The 5,295-nt window shown below is 42.7% G+C and overlaps 1 pseudogene; it reads left to right on the top strand.

Moving 5' to 3' along the window:
* Nucleotides 1-590: 590 nt before the first annotated feature.
* On the top strand, nucleotides 591-1,621 carry LOC120859329 (annotated as a pseudogene).
* Nucleotides 1,622-5,295: the final 3,674 nt, after the last annotated feature.

Raw genomic sequence — 5,295 nt, 5'->3', positions numbered from 1 at the left:
GTGTTGTTTGCCACTTGATTCTTCTCTGACTCATTGCATCCCCTTGTACCGTAGCCCACCAGGACCATCTCCATGGGATTCTCCAGGCATGAATAAGGAGGGGCTTACCATGGCCTTCTCCAGGGAACCTTCATGACACGGATTGAATGTGTGTCTCCAGTCACTCCTGCTCTGAGAAAGATTATTTACTGTCTGAGTCTTGGAAGACCTAGTTTAGTGGCTCGGTCCTTATCCTCCTTCTGACGAAATATTGAGGTCCTCAACAAATTATTTCAGGTCCAGGTGCTTGGTGGGCTGTCGACGCAGGCAAATCAGGCCCAAGATGTAGAGCTGGTGATGCTTGATGGCGTATCTCACCGACAGCTGTGTAAGGGAGAGACTAGAGGGCAGTAGTCAGGGCTGGTGGGAGCAGTGGGCACAGTTAATCTCTTATCAACGGTGCAGAAGTAGAACGTGGAGCCCAAACTCCCAGTAAGGTGAGAGAGTGCTTTTTTTTTTTCTTGCGTGCGTGTCTTCCTTATGAAAGGAAGTAGGTACAAGTAGCCATAAAAGAGATCCAAGCAACATACTTCACACATTACAGTGGCTGTATGGGTTCCAGAAAGCAGAGTTCACAAACCCATATCTATCACCCTGCAGAAGCAAGGAAAACTTCAAAGAACGAGTCAGGAGTGGTGTGCAGAGGGGAAGAATCGGGGGAGTTGCTGCCCGTGGCAAGAAGCCTGGTGGGATGCAGCAGATAAACGCTGAAGTGAAAATGAACAAAAACTGACACAAGATTGGAGATGGTGGCAGCCCCAGTCAGACACCACAGACTCCATCCCAGAGAAGGCCTCAAGTAGATCCTATGCTTGAAAGCGAGGAAACATCATGAGCAGAGCTGAAGTCAAAGTTACTATTCCTGAAAAATTCAAACGGTGGCTTGTTGGTGACTGGGGTAAAGTTCCCAGCCAAGACAAGCTTTTTATCTTCCTGCCAAGAAGAATGTTGATTACATTTTAGTTCACACATTGTATGTTGCTTGAGTAGTTTCAACTCTTTGTCACCCCTTGGAACATAACTCAGCATGCTCCTTTGTTCGTGGGATTCTTCCCACAAGAACTCTGGAGTAGATTACCATACTCTTCTCCAGGGGATCTTTCTGACCCATGGATTGAACCTGTGTCTCCTGCAGCCCCTGCTCAAAGGCAGATTCTTTACTGCTAAGCCACCGGTGAAGCCTTCCATTTTAGAGGATTATAGAAAGTACAAGAAATCTTGAAGAAGCATAGATAATAAGGAGTATGCAATCAATGAGGTTTGGCCAGGATAAAGGGGTACTTCATTGTGATGCTGGGCATTCAAGTGCTCTACAAATTTGAGAGGCCACATACGCTGAGATCCTTGTTGACCACCCTGATGCATCTATGTCCCAGGTGTATGGGGCCTCACATATCCTGAGATTGTTTGTAAAAATTGGAGCAATGTTGGCCTACTCACCTCTGGATGAGAAGAGCCTTGCTTTATTACTGAATGAATTATCTTCATGATTTCCTAAAATACCAAGCAAAGAACTCTACAACTTTGTTTATTGCCAGTGATTATGAAGTTGCTCTCCGAGTACCATTGGAAAGCTGTGTGAGGTGTTTGCACCCACTCACTTTTGATCTCTGTAAACACATTTTGTTTCTTAGTCCTTCCCCTGTACAAACAATGTACTTTGTAAATGTTCATGTACAACAAAATTGATGTTTGTTTTCTGTTTGATTTTAAATAGAGAAAATAAAAGGAGTTACAGCTCCTTTTTTCATTTCAAAGTTTCTACCAGTGTATTCAGTGGTAGACAACAGAGAGGCAAACTGTCGAGTGTTTTATTGCTTAGTTGAGAAAGCTGCTTTTGAACGCTGGTAGTTTCTATTCCTTTGATACTACGCACTTTTATAATATGTGCTAATGCTATATGACATAATACTCTGACTCCTAGTGCCAAACATTCAATTCAGTGTATATAACTGAATACACTCATGTATTTTTGCTCCAATTTTTTATGGTGCTTAAAGTAAAAAGAGCCCATCCTTTGTGAGTCATCCATCCATGTTGTTTGTTAGGCATTTTATCTTTGCTCAGACTGTTGAAGAATGGTGGCTTGTTTCATAGTTTATGTATTTGTGCCTAATGTATGTTTTAACATGATAGACTCAGTATATTGTGCAGCTACATTTTTCTGGAAAAGTTAATCTTTTAGAAATTGTTTTTTCAGGTGGTCCTAAGATGGCGGAGGAATAGGATGGGGAGACCACTTTCTCCCCCACAAATTCATTGAAAGAACATTTGAATGCTGAGCAAATTCCACAAAACAACTTCTGAATGCTGGCAGAGGACATCAGGCACCCAGAAACGCAGCCCATTGTCTTCAAAAGGAGGTAGGACCAAATATAAAAGAAAAAAAGAGAGGCAAAAGAGGTAGGGATGGAGATCCGTCTCGGGAAGGGAGACTTAAAAAAGAGAGGTTTCCAAACACCAGGAAACACTCTTCTCTGGTAGATCTGTGACGAGCTTTGGAATCTCAGAGGGCAAATAATTGGGAGGAAAAATAAATAATTAAAACCCACAGATTATGTGCCTAACAGCAACTCCCAGTGGAGCAGCAGCCCAGATGCTCACCTCCCCCACTAGCAAGTGGGAGCTGGACAGGGAGGCGCGGGCTGCAGTGTTTTGGGTAAGGACTGGGCCTGAATACCCTGAGGGCAATCTGAGGGAACTAGCCTGAGATAGCAACCCAGACTGTGGGATAGCTATCCCATGAAAAGGCTTAACCTAAGACACCACCAGGCTCACTCACAGAACAGAGGACTGAGCAGAGCTAGCCGGCTACAGACCGGCCCATCCCACACTGGAGACAGGCAGATGAGGGCAGCCAGAGCCGGAAGGGGGCAATCGCAGCCCCAGAGAGGCATCCTACACCAAACTGTAAACAGATTTCATTGCTAACCAAGACTTCTTGGGACTCTGGACGGTCAACATCCGCCAGGAGGGTCACAGCCAGAGATCAGCTCCCCAGAAGAGACACATGACACACCTGAGAAGGTGTGCTTGTTGTACACCCAGAACACCAAGGGGCTGGGACTGGGGAGGCTATAAGTCGCAGCCTCCAACTGGGGGCGACTGTGCTAGCCAAGCACCTGGTCACCTGAGCTGCTCAGATCTCGGACGGGCACAAAACACAGGCCCAACCAAGTCTGCCCCTTTGTGGAGTACCCGAGAACCTGAGCGGCTTAGACCTGGGGAAGTGCACGCAAACCAGGGCCCACATCAGACAGTTCCTGGCAGAACAAACTAGATCCTGAGCAGTGTAGACTGGGAAAGTACACAAGCCATGAGTGGGTGCAAACCCAATGCAGCTCAAACACTGTGAGCACACGCCAGTGATATTTGTTCGCAGTATTCCTCCCTCCCCACAGCACGACTGAACAAGTGAGCCTAAAAAAAGTGACCACCACTGCCCCCATTGTGTCAGGGCAGAAATTAGACACTCAAGAGACCAGCAAACAGAAGCTAAAATAAACAGAGGGAGCCGCTTTGGAAGTGACAGGTGCAATAGACTAAAACCCTGTACTTAGCACCGACTACATAGGAAGGGGCCTATAGACCTTGAAAAGTACAAGCCGGACCAAGGAACTATATGAAAATGAACAGACCCCGCACAGTCCACAACAGCTCCAGAGAAAATCCTAGATATATTTTTACTATTATCATTTTTTAAATTAAAAAATATATATTTTAAGTGCCTTATTACTCCATTAATTTTCATTTTATAACCTACTATTACCTTGCCAAAAAAAAGACCCTAGAAATTTTTTTCAGATCTTCAATAAATTTTTTCTTTAAATTTCAAAACATATATATACATATATATTAGTCATCTAAACTCAGACATAAAGTTTATGGATGATAAAGAGTAACACAATCCATCCCGTATTCAGTTCTCATCTGACCTTCTCTGCATGATTAATAAACTAATGTATTCTTCACAGACAATCATAGCTTTGTTAATATAAAGTTATTACTACACATGTTTCTAAAAACTATGTTTTAATGTTATTCATATGATGTTTTGGGTTTCCCTCTAATTATGGTTTGTTCACCAATTAATTCTTTGCACAAATATTTCTAATATTTGACTACTTTTCCCAATATTGATACACTGAAGCTGGCGACCAGTGTCTTCAGGACCAAGGCTACATCTACTGGAAGCTATTACTGGCAGAGTGATTTTCTGGGTGACAATACTGCATCAACAAACATGCATATTAAACAACTTTAGTTCAGAAGTCACTTGCGGATATATCACTATTCTACCATAAACTGGTCACTGTCTTAACATCTTGCTTATGAGGCAGAATTAGCTAGATGTTAAAGCTATTAATGTATAATTTTAAGAATTAATTCTTCAGCATCCTACTTTCTTTGCTTTGTGTTCATTCTGAAGCAACTGTGACAAAAATTATTTTTATTTTTTCATAGGGAGATCCAGCTTTGTTGTATTATATCTGATCCTGAAACTCAAGGACCCTTGGTGGCAGCTGAGGCAGATAAATCTTTCAGGGAGATATGCTCCAGGTTCCAAGGACCCAAATGATCTCTGTCTCCTGGGTCAGTGTCATTACAGTATTGCTAAGTTCAAGTTATCAAGAACTTATTGGTAAGTTCTGTCTGCTCACACCTCTCTTCCATATGACCTGTTCAGAACTGAATATATGATAAAATTTTCTACAACAATGAAAGTTGTCACCCTGCCAGCTTGATAAATTGTAGTCCCAACTGGCAGAGCCATTTGACTTGCAGTAAGCACAAAATGACAGAGTTCTTTTATCCACATCCTCTCCAGCACTTGTTATTTCCTACCTTTTTGATAATAGCATTTCAACAGTTGTGAGGCAATAGCTCATTGTGGTTTTGATTTGCATTTCTCTAATAATTACAGATGCTGAACATCCTTTCATTTGCCTATTGAACTATCATATGTTGTCTTTGGAAAAATGTTCATTCAGCTCCTTTGTCCATTTTTAAAATTTGGGATTTTGTTGTTGTTGTTATTGACTTGTATGTGTTATTTATATATTTTGGCCATTCAGTTCAGTTCAGTTCAGTCGCTCAGTCGTGTCTCTTTGTGACCCCATGAATTGCAGCACACCAGGCCTCCCTGTCCATCACCAACACCCGGAGTTCACTCAAACTCATGTCCATCTAGTTGGTGATGCCATCCAGCCATCTCATCCTCTGTTGTCCTCATTTCCTCCTGCCCCCAAATCCTCC

Source organism: Oryx dammah, unplaced genomic scaffold, assembly GCF_014754425.2.
Source record: "Oryx dammah isolate SB20612 unplaced genomic scaffold, SCBI_Odam_1.1 HiC_scaffold_585, whole genome shotgun sequence".
In the NCBI taxonomy this organism is placed as follows: domain Eukaryota; kingdom Metazoa; phylum Chordata; class Mammalia; order Artiodactyla; family Bovidae; genus Oryx; species Oryx dammah.
The sequence above is the reverse complement of the archived record's forward strand: the minus strand, read 5'-3'. Positions and strand labels throughout refer to the sequence as shown.